The sequence below is a fragment of the Physeter macrocephalus genome, chromosome 2, assembly GCF_002837175.3.
Source record: "Physeter macrocephalus isolate SW-GA chromosome 2, ASM283717v5, whole genome shotgun sequence".
NCBI classification, from domain to species: domain Eukaryota; kingdom Metazoa; phylum Chordata; class Mammalia; order Artiodactyla; family Physeteridae; genus Physeter; species Physeter macrocephalus.
The window spans coordinates 136,906,721-136,918,410 of record NC_041215.1 but is presented as its reverse complement, the minus strand read 5'-3'; positions in this window follow the sequence as shown (position 1 = coordinate 136,918,410).

The following is an 11,690-nucleotide window of genomic DNA, read 5'->3' as shown; positions in this document are numbered from 1 at the left end:
AAAAGTAACATTTTATTTCTCTGCCGGTAGTGCAAAAAGCTCCAATTTGGAAAACGGGGTTGAGACGCTGCATTTTGACTCACGCAAGTATTGGGATTCGTGCACAAAAACTAAAATGGGTGCAAAGTTCCCAGTTTCTAAGGCCAATTAAAACCCCTTTATCTGATATTTGAGTGTATAAAAAAACTGGGGTTTGCAGCTAAATCGTTTTCTAATCTAAATACTCAGCGTCTTTTAAATCTGATTCTCGTGAAACACAGCTAATATTTCAAATTAAAAAGACCGAGAAAGTTGGCCCACTTAAACCTTTTGGGTGCACTTTTAGGGTGTTCTATTTCCTGACACATCCTTAATATCAACAAGAATTCAGTCACCCTCTGAAATCAGAGAGTCGGGACTTCAGGCTAATGAAATTTTGGGGGGTTTTTTGAATTTATTTAATGTATTTTTTTATACAGCAGGTTTTTATTAGTTATCCATTTTATACATATTAGTGTCTACGTGTCAATCCCAATCTCCCAATTCATCCCACCCCCACCCCCACCCCCCGCCACTTTCCCCCCTTGGTGTCCATACGTTTGTTCTCTACATCTGTGTCTCTGTTTAGGCCCTGCAAACCAGCTCATCTGTACCATTTTTCTAGGTTCACATATATGTGTTAATATACGATATTTGTTTTCGTCTTTCTGACTTACTTCACTCTGTGTGACAGTCTATAGATCCATCCACGTCTCTACAAATGACCCAGTTAATAAAGGCCACTTGGAGATTAAACAAAGGCGAGTAACCGACAGTCGAATACATGACAAAGTGATACATGACGACACAGCTAATCTCTGCACGGGTGGATCCCTGGGGATCTACCACGTCCACCAGTAACTTGCAGAGCCCGAGGCAAGAGTCTAAATGGAGACTCACATGTGTGAGCCGAGGTTATAAATCAAGTTCCAGAGGTATTCAATAAAAATATTTTCTCCCCCCCCAACCCCCTTCTTGACAAGTACACTTCCTGCAAGACCTGGGAGGCCAGGTTAGAGGTGGCATTTTTAGACCCCCCAGAAGCCCTGCTGCCCGCATCGCCCTGTTCTCCCCTCCCCGCATCCCTGCTGGCCGGGGCGGGATATGGCAGGTGGCACTGGGCCAGCCCACACCTCTCCCAGGTGCTTCTAGGTGCTTCCAGGGCCTGCCCCAGAGCCCAGAATGGCTCCTTGGGACACTTCCCGGGCATCGCCCACACCATTTCTGCTTAACCCCCGGGCCCAGAAGGTGGCTGCCCCCAGCTGCAAGGTAGGCTGGGAAGTGCAGTCTTCACTGCAGGAGAACCTGGAAAGGTGGGCTCTGTTTTTACAGGAGGGAGAAGGGGTGTTGAGAGAGACACTGCACCTCTGCCACGGAGCTCAGGCCAGTCTCCATAAACCTCGCCAGGACCACCGTACCCTCGACCTCGTGGCACTGGGGGCCTTTCTACAAGGTCAGTAATCTCTACCTGAAAGACCTCTGTGTCGGTGGAAAGGTACGAGGTCAGGTGTGGGGCCGCTGGGGGCTGCGTGGGCACAGCCCACCGAGGACAACAGGAGGGCGGCTGTCACCGCCGTGCCCTAACAGATCGGAGGCGCTCACCCTTCCCGGAACCACTCCGGCGTGTTCCATCCCCAGAAGAGGACGTGGCACCCAATACTGATGGGCAGAGAGGTGCTCAGACCCTAAAGGAAGCCACCAGGGGATGCCAGGCCAAGAGCTGGGGCTGTGGGCTCCTGCCGGCCAGTGACTGGGGACTCGAGGACGAGGCGGAGCGGGACGGAAAGCCTCCTGGGAATCTGCTCACACGGAGCAGTGACGCTGATGGATGCTGCTTAGACCAAATCGCCACAGAAACACAAAGGGCATTTCAAAGAGCTCTTAGACCAGGGCTCTCCAGGGTTATCACCAGTGAAGGCAAACCATCCAAAGGATGAGAATTGTTGACTCTCACACAGTCTCAGGGTGACGTGCTGACGAAGACGCAACAGAAAAGGGATCTACACCCCCGTCTTTATTTCGACCCCCACTGGGCTGGTGGGGAGGAGAAGCCGCCAGCCCGGGAGGGGGAAGGGAGTGAGGGACAGTGGCCAGGCATGTGGTTAGAGACAAGGAGAGGCTTAGAGAGGAACCATGGACGGTCACTGTATTTTCTGTCTACTCTCGCTCTGGGTCTCATCGTGCAAGTGGGTTAGCCAGAGCCAAGTCTGGTGAGAAGGAGGTTCCCACAGTATTAGGAGGCTTGTCCTGACAGCTCCAAGAACTGCCGGCTGCAGCCGTGCAAAGACATTTGCAGCGGGAGATGCTCCGGGGAAGCGGCCATCGCGAGGCCTGAAGCGTGAGCTCTCACGAGCTCATCGCCTCTCAGCTTCACTCAGAGGAGGAATGTGGCCGACCGCACAGCCCTGCCCAGTGAAATGCATTATTTCCACGGAAAACGTGGTGGCTGGTTATCTCCAGAGCACGGTGCGGAGCTGGGCGTGGTGACGTCCTGAGCGCCCGGCCAACGGGCGTGACCTGAGCTGTCACCATCGCCCCCCAGGCTGGCCCACTTCAGACGAACATCCGCCCAGACGGTGTCGTGACCAAGTCTGAAATCCAAATGCAAGGAGTTCGGAGGAGAAGGTGTAAGGTATTCTGACAGAGAGCACCGTCCGGAGTCCCTGAGCCTGGAGACGACGGGTCCCACCCAACATGGGACCCTTGGTGGCGGCCCCGCCTCGCCGAGGGCTCGTGGATCAGGGCCTGCGTCCACTTAACCCCCCAGGAACCGCTGGGTGGGTAGTGTGGTGACACCCTTTGCACTCGAGGAAGCTGACGCTCGGGAAGTTCGAATACTTTGCCCAAGTTTGCACATCCACGAGAGGCGGCGTCAGGGCCTGGACACAGGACGCCGCTCACGCGGAGCCTCTTGTTTGAATCCCCGTTTTCTGCTCCGCAGACCGCACTCTGACGCACAGGCCACAGCCGACTTTGGAGCAGGATGGACGCCCCGGGGACCGTCGACCGCGGCGGCGTCTGGACCAGGGCCTGCACACTCGCCGCGAGGGCGTCTGGGGCCGGCCGTCCTCCGCGGGAGCGCCCTGCACGGGAGGCTCCGTGGGACGCAGGGCAGGCTCCCGGCCTCCACCCCCAGCTGCCTCCAGACTCCTCCTCGCACTCTCGGCCCACCCCAGGGGGAAACGGGGGGGCCCTGGGCTTCTCCCTCCCCCCACCCAGCCGTCCTCGCTGGAATCGGATCAGGCACAGAATCCCCAGAGACAGAGCCCTGGGTCCAGCCTCTGAGCTCCGCTGCGAACCAGAAACTCCACAGCTCCAGCCTCTGCGCAGAGCCTCCGGGGACGGACCTCACCGCCTCCAGGTGCCCCGTTTCCCTGCTGGCCAAGCCCAGCCAGGAGAAGGCCCTTCCTCCTCGTGGGCCCCGGGGGCTCAGGTCATCCACCCAAGAGGCCCCCGTGTGGCGCCCACGCCAGGTGCGCAGGTGCTCTCGTGCAGACCAGGTGCGGGCAAAGCCCACCATCCCTCCCAGGAGAACGTCCCTCTAGGCCTCCCCCTTCCCGGCTAAACTTCCCAGAGCTCTCGCCTGGAAGGGGGATCAGGCAGAGGTGGCCCTGAACGGGGGTGTGACCTCTGACCGCACGGGACCGCAGTTTCCTCTGTAAAAGGAGCAGGTGTGCAGGTGGCCCCTCAAGTCCTCTGCTGTCCGCACAGTCAAGGGGCGGCTCCTGACGTGTGAGACGAAACTGGCTTGTTTCTGATTTTCAGTTGCTGCTCTCAGAGCCACAACTGTGCCCACGCCTGTAGTTACCACCGCAAGGCACTTTCCTAACAGCACAGTCGCTGCTGTGACTTCAGGTCAAGATTTCCACGAACATTGGAGGCAGGTGCTGGAGAGGTAGACGGATAGGGTTCAGGGGGCCCGAGAGGAGGAGATGAAAGTGTCCCCTGGCAGCGGGGGGGTGGGCCTGGGGGCTGGGGGGCTGCCGGGCAAGGAGGGGTCAGCTCTGACTTGCAGGCCTGCCCCCCAGCACTGATGGGGAGCGTGGGAGTCACGCCTCGCCCTCTTTCCTCCTCCGTCTGCCCCGCTCCCACCTCCTGCCCCGCCTCCACCCCTCCCCCGCCCCCTCCACTCCTGTGATTCCCCCGAGAAGAAGGGCTGCAGAGTGACAGTGAAGAGGCCGGGACCCCCTAAATCAACCAAGACCCTGATAGAAAGATGCCAGCCCCACCCGCCTTCATGTGGGGACTCAGTAAGTTCAAGCGGCCTGGGGTGGAGCTGGGGTTACAAGTCCCTGAGCAGTTCACAGCCAGGAACAGCAGTCAAAACTCGGAGAAGGCAGAGGAACGGATAAAGAAATGTGGTACGTAGATACGATGGAATATTACTCAGCCATAAAAAAAGAATGAAATGGTGCCATTTGCAGCAACATGGATGGACCTAGAGATTGTCATATACCGAGAGAAGTAAGTCAGACAGAGAAGGACAAATATCATAGGGTATCTCTTATATGTGGAATCTAAAAAAATGTACAAATGAACTTATTTACAAAACAGAAATAGAGTCACAGATGTAGAAAACAAACTTATGGATATCGGGGGGGAAGGGGAGGGGAGGGATAAAGTGGGAGACTGGCATTGACATATACACACTGCTATATATAAAATAGATAACTAATAAGGACCTACTGGGTAGCAGGAACAGCAGTCAAAACTCGGAGAAGGCAGAGGAATGGATAAAGAATACGATGGAATATTAGATATATATTAGATGGAATAAAGATACGATGGAATATTACTCAGCCATAAAAAAAGAATGAAATGGTGCCATTTGCAGCAACATGGATGGACCTAGAGATTGTCATATACCGAGAGAAGTAAGTCAGACAGAGAAGGACAAATATCATAGGGTATCTCTTATATGTGGAATCTAAAAAAATGTACAAATGAACTTATTTACAAAACAGAAATAGAGTCACAGATGTAGAAAACAAACTTATGGATATCGGGGGGGAAGGGGAGGGGAGGGATAAAGTGGGAGACTGGCATTGACATATACACACTGCTATATATAAAACAGATAACTAGTAAGGACCTACTGGGTAGCACAGGGAACTCTTCTCAGTAGCCTATAATGACCTATATGGGAAAAGAATCTAAAAAAGAGTGGATATATGTGCATGTATAATTAATTCACTTTGCTATGCAGCAGAAACTAACCCAACATTGTAAATCAACCACACTCCAATAGAAATTTTTTAAAAAAACTTGGAGAAAGGCAAGTAGGAGGCAAGACCTGCCAAGGTCCAGGAACATGTTATAAGGCGAGTCAACTCAGGCCCATCCTGCGGTAGAAATGCAAACTATTTCTTATGAATTCAAAATAGAAAGATTAGCGAATGTAGTGAATGCACTGTATTGGAGTTACTACTTATGCTGTCCAGGGAAAGAACACTTTTCTATTCTGTATCAATAGATCGAAATAGGGCTTCCATGGTGCGCAGTGGTTAAGAATCCGCCTGCCAACGCAGGGGACACGGGTTCAAGCCCTGGTCCGAGAAGACCCGACGTGCCGCGGAGCAACTAAGCCCACGTGCCACAACGACTGAGCCTGCGCTCTAGAGCCCGCGAGCCACAGCTACTGAGGCCACGCACCGCAACCACTGAAGCCCGCACGCCTAGAGCCCGTGCTCCGCAACAAGAGAAGCCACCGCAGCGAGAAGCCCGCGCACCGCGACGAAGAGCAGCCCCTGCTCGCCGCAACTAGAGGAAGCCCGCTCGCAGCAACGAAGACCCGATGCAGCCAAAAATAAATAAGTAAATGTATTAAAAAAAATGATAAAAATAAATCCAGGTGGATCAAATCTACCACATGGAGCTGTAAACCTGTTTTGAAAGAAGGTTCAGGTGTGTATCTTCATCTCTGCAGTGATGGCGGGACTGAGCGTGTTTGAAAGTCACTGAGTGTGCTCGTTGGAAGCAGGGCTGGGGGCGTAATCCAGAGCGTGGGATTCTCGGGGCGAGGGCCGTCTGCACGGTGACCCCGCCACGTGTAGGGGACCAGGTGGGTGAGAGGGTCAAGGGAGATCAGCCGGGAGTGTGGGCGTCTCCATTATACTCTCCTCTCGCGTCTCTTTGAATTTTTCCATAATGAAAAGAAGTGACAGAAATGAGAACTCACAAAGGAAGAACGTTGATAAATGCGACTAAAGAAAATACGAAACCTTCCAATCTAATGACACTGAACTTACCAAACAAACCAGGAAGCCAATACAACAAAGGTTCAATGTTTACAATCTATGCGCACTCGTACAAATTTTCTTTTAAAAGTCATGAACAGACAAGTCCCAGAAGATGAGACACAATTGTTCAATAACCACACAGAAAACTAGGAAGCCCTGTGAGTAACCTAAAAACCCACTGAGGGCTTCCCTGGTGGCGCAGTGGTCGAGAGTCCGCCTGCCGATGCAGGGGACGCGGGTTCGCGCCCCGGTCCGGGAGGATCCCACGTGCCGCGGAGCGGCTGGGCCCGTGAGCCGTGGCCGCCGAGCCCGCGCGTCCGGAGCCCGTGCTCCGCAACGGGAGGGGCCGCGGCGGTGAGAGGTCCGCGTACCGCAAAAAAATAAAAAAATAAAAACCCACTGAAAGAGAAGCGCTACTGGGGGGAGGTGGGTGCAAGTGGGCTGTGTGTGTCCATTCAAAGGAGGGTGTGTGGACCTGGGCCGCTCACCGGTCGCTGTTGGCGGAAGGTCACGGCTACAGACAGACGGGAGAATATTTACTCAGAACCTTGCCTTGACCTGGTAATTTCACCCTGGGAATTGTCCCAGGGACATAAATCTAATGACAGAAAATGTGTTCTGTATGCAGACGCTCACTTCAGCATTATTTAGTGAAAAGTTGGGAACACCTGGAAACGTTTAACAGTTGGGAGCCCGTTGGTGCCCAGGCTCCGGGGATGTGGCGGCGGCGGCCACCGGGGCTGGGCCGACCGTCACTGCTGGCCTCCGCGAGGAGCACGCCTCTGGGGCTGGAGAGCGGAGAAAGCAAGGCCCAAGCATGGTATTCGGTATAAACCTAATGGAGAAAGCCAAGCTGTGCCTTTGAACTTGGCATCCAAAGAGGACAGGGAAAGGGTCATCTCCAATAGTGGCCTGAGGATAGTTCTTTTTCCCTTTTGTGATAGAAAGGAGTACATAGTGCTCTGAATTCACCTCATTCACATTAATGAAGGTTGATTAGAAAGCCATCTTTCCCAGCTTCTGTCCCACAGAGCAGTTTCCTCAAGGAATGAGATAGCTGTTCGGAGAAAAACGTAAAATGCAGGGAAAGTACTTTTTAGCACGTTCCCCTGAGCTCTGCCCCACGCCCAGAAGGGCATCCCCGTCCCGCCCTCCTGTGTGCAGAGGCCCCCACCCTGGGGCGCCCCCCCCAGAGAAGCCAGCTGTTCGGGGGCAGCAGGGCGCCCGGCCGCAAGGTCCAGGGAGGGGCAGCCTGGCCGTCGCGCAGACCGCTGTAAGGAGCCCCTTCGACGACGTATAAGAGCTCTGAGCACAGACCGGCCGTACGAGGCTGTCACCAGCGTTGCTACTGTCCCACAGTATTTGCTCTGTCTGGCAGCATCGTTTTTTCACAAGCTGCTCAACATGGTTAAAGGGGTGAAACTCAGTTCGGGAGGGGAGGTGACGTGGGTGCCGCCCGGACGCCTGCGGGACGGAAGGACCGTGTCCCCATGCCCCGCAGCAGCCCGCAGCCCGCACCAGGGGCCATTCGTGGGGGACCATGGAAGGCAGCCCCCGGCCCAGTGGCCGGCAGGGTGGAGGGCCGTCCAGCCGCAGAGCTGGAGGGCGGCTGAGGCCTCGTCGCAGCTCGGGGTCCCCCCTGCCCGGCCCTGCCCCTTCCCTCCCTCCCTCTGCGCGGGCACGCGCCCCTCCCGAGACACCCAGCCTCGCCGGCCCGCTCCCTGGGGAACCCACGTTGCCACTGCCACGTGGTGTGGTACCAACGGGGGGACGCATTTTAGGAAAAAGGTGAAAATAAGGCAAATGGGCATCTTAGAACAAGAGCGGAAAGACGTCTGCGCTCTGTCAAGCCACTCAGGTAGGAAGGACAGAACCGCCCGCGCAGGGGCGGGTGAGGAGGGCGTGCTGAAGCGAGAACGGGCATCCCCGGCGTCCCCTGCAAGGACACAGGTGAGCTGGGCCCGGGGGAGGCGGCCCCGAAGAACCAGGATCCTGCCCGGGGCCTGGGTGGCCGTCCCTGAGCACAGAACATGCTTTCACACACAAGCCCCACTAAATTCTCAGGCACCAGCTTGCCCTGACCATCAGCCCGGGACCTTGCTCCCTCTTGCGGGAAGGCCTCCGGGAAGGCACCGCGCAAGCCCTGCCTCCCGGCCCCTGCTGCGCCCTCTGCCAGGAATGGCCTTCCCGTGACCCCTCTTCTGCCCCTGAACCCCAGTGTAAGTGGAGCTTCCTCTGCGAAGCCTTCCCTTCCCCCCCCCAATACTCTCTGGAGACACAGGGGGGGCCGGGAGGGCGGGGCTGTTCGCCAGCCTCAGGGTGGCGTTTCTTCCTCTGTCCGGACAGTGACCCCTGGCCAAGTCCTGCCCTCTGATTCCCCCTGGAGACCTTGCGCCAGACCCTCTGGGGCGCGGGCTGCGCGCTCAGGTTCTCGGCGCGGCAGCCCCAGAAGCCTGGGCTCTGCCTCCCCTGGGCCTGAGGCTGGGCCCTGATGTCCCCCACAAGTCGTGAGCATTCTCCAGCTCCTCCCTGGACTGAGCCGGGGGGGTGGCGCTGGGACAGTGCCCGGCCCTTGCCAGGAGACACTCGGTCCCGGCACCCAGCCCCTTCTGACCTTGCGACTGACAGCGGCGGCGTGAGTGGCGGTGCCTCAGAGAGATGCCCGCCTCCCAATTCCTGCTTCCAGTGATCTCAGGATGAGATCGTCCCAGGCCGTTCAGGTGGCTCTAAACCCCATGACAGGTGCACGGAGACAGAGGAGAGGCCACGTGGAGACAGAGGCCGAGATTGGGGTGATGCGGCCGCAAGCCGAGGGGTGCTCGGAACCCAGACGCTGAAGAGGCAGGAAGGATGCTCGGCGGAGCCTTGGAGGGAGTGCGGCCCTGCCGGCACCTCGATTTCCGGCTTCTGCTTTACAAACTGTGAGGGAATAAATTTCGGTTGTTTCAAGCCCCCAGTTTGTTACCGCAGCCCCCGGAGACTCAGGCAGAGCCTTGTGGGAGAGCCGGGGGCACTGACACAGCTGGGTTAGCGTCTGAGGGGGTCCATTACATCAGGGCTGTTGACCTGGAGTCCCCCCGGGGAGTCTGGGGGCTTCGGAGCTCCGGGACCCCCCTGACATTTTGTGCAGTGTTCTCTGGGGGGAGGGCAGGGGGCTCTCAGCAGCCCCCCGCATCTCAGGACGATTCTAAGCCTCTGTCCCCCTCCTTGGAGGCCCCACAGGAAGGGTGATGGCCGTCCCCCACCCCCCGAGGGGCGCCTGGGTACAGGGCTGGGCCCTGGGTCTATGTCCCCAGGTCCAAGCAGAATGTGACAGGTGGGAGGGGTTCACGGAGTATTTGGGGCACAGAAGGCAAGTGTCACGTCCCCACCCGGCCTGGGACCCTCTGCGCCGCACCGTCCTGCGTGGTCAGCACGGGCTCCCAGCTGCGGCCTGCGGGGCCTGCTGGACTGGACTGATGGTGGGAACAGGTGGGTGCTGCCCTGCGCCTCGGAGCTCCAAGCCCCGGGGCGGGGCGGGGCGTCAGATAACGTCCCCTGGACGGGGGCCGGGCCTGTGTGACACGAAGGGGAAACCAGAGGTGAGCCAGAGCAGGGTGGCCGGACGAGACACCACCGGGAGGCAGGTGGGGGGCCGCCCCTGGACCCCCGGCCCCGTCCTCGGGGATGGGTGTGCCTCAGACCCTGCTGTGGGTCGGACAGGGCAACCAGGCAGAGACCCAGGACCCGGGATGCTGCCGGGTCGCCAGCGACGCACGTGTCTGCGCCGCCAGGAGAGGAACGGGCACGCTGACCCCCGCAAGGCCCTGCAGAGAGTCGTGCAAACACCGGTGCACGGGGACAGGAGGCCTTCCTGGGGGGCAACGCGATGCCGCCGTCTGTGGGGCCCCTTCCGGACCGCGTGGCACGGGGGTCTACCAGGCACCCCCGGACCCGTCTCACGCTTGAGGGACGGGAGCCCCCTCTCCGCTGCTTCCCCCGGAAGCCACAGCCCCTCCCTGGGTCGGGCTCTGCTGACCTCCCGCCGGACCCTGGCCCTCCCCCACCCCCGAACGCGTGGCTGCCTCGGGGCACAGCAGCCCTGAGGCCGTGGGGACGCGGAGATTAAGGTCGACCCCAGACGGGTTTTCGTAATTAAATGTGTCCAGTCCCTTTGACCAAGTGTGAAAGACACTTTCGCACGCTGGTAACTTAATCTGATGGATGTGCAGAAGTCCTTGCCAGGAGCCGGGGGGAGGGGCTGTTTTCTCAAGGCTTCTCTCCCCCCAGGCGCTGGGGGCCGTGGGGCAAGAGGGCAGCAACAGGGGAGGCTTTCTGAGATTTGGGGAGGCGTCACCGCAAAAGGGCACCGCAGAGGAGATGAGGCTGCGGTGCTGGGGGCGCAGTGAGGAGAGTTGGGGCTTGCGGGGAGCCCCTCCCACCAGCCCAGGCTGCGCGGGGGTGGGTGGGGTGGAGGGGGGGGACGGGGGGGGGGACAGTGGGGGAGCCTTGCCATTCCAGCGCCACCTGGTGGTGGTTCCGGAACTGCAGCACAACCCAGCCGGCCCGCCCCGCCCGGGTGGGTGGGGTGGAGGGGGGGGACGGGGGGGGGACAGTGGGGGAGCCTTGCCATTCCAGCGCCACCTGGTGGTGGTTCCGGAACTGCAGCACAACCCAGCCGGCCCGCCCCGCCCCCCCCGCCCCCCAGGCCTGAGCCCTGACCCTGGTGAGATGCTGGACGTGACAGTGGCGCAGCTTGTGCGACATCACAAACCACCCCGATATCCCAGGGAAAAAGGCAACTTAAAAAGTGACCCGCTTCTCCCTGGTGGGGAGGCGTAGGGTGCTCTGGTGGGGTTCTCCTAACGTCCCCTGCTCTGCTGGGAGGCCCAGGTAGGGCCCGCCACCCCGGGGAGCAGCCGTTGATTTCCGGGCAGCAAGACCCCCAGGGCGCTCTTCCAGGCGCAGGGCTGACGGCGGCCCCCGTGACGGCTCTGTTGCCGGCCGCCCCGCAGCGCAGCCATGAGCTCTGCCTTCCCTCGCTCTGTATGAAGGTACCGGGGGCCGGCCGCATGCCGGGCCCTGTCGGGTGGACAGGAGAGACGTGGGTGGCAGGGCTCACATCCCGGCGGAGACGGGAAGGCAGACGCAACACATAAAAAGGTGCCTGTCTGTGTGCTGGAGGGTGAGACGTGCTCGGAGTGAGAAGAAGAAGGGCAGAGTCCGGCACCCACAGAGCGTGGGGCTCCAGGAGCCCTGGGGACAGCAAGGAGGAGGGCGCGATCCTGGGCCAGTGCCCAGTCAGCTGAGGGAGGAGGAGAACCCAGGATGCTGGCTACAGGAAGCCCGAGGAAGTCAGCGAGGAGCTCCGTCTGCGAGCACGGGTCCCCCAGGGCCCACCATCCTGGGAGAGGAACGCCCAGCGCCTAGAATCCTCAATAACGCGGTCCTTGC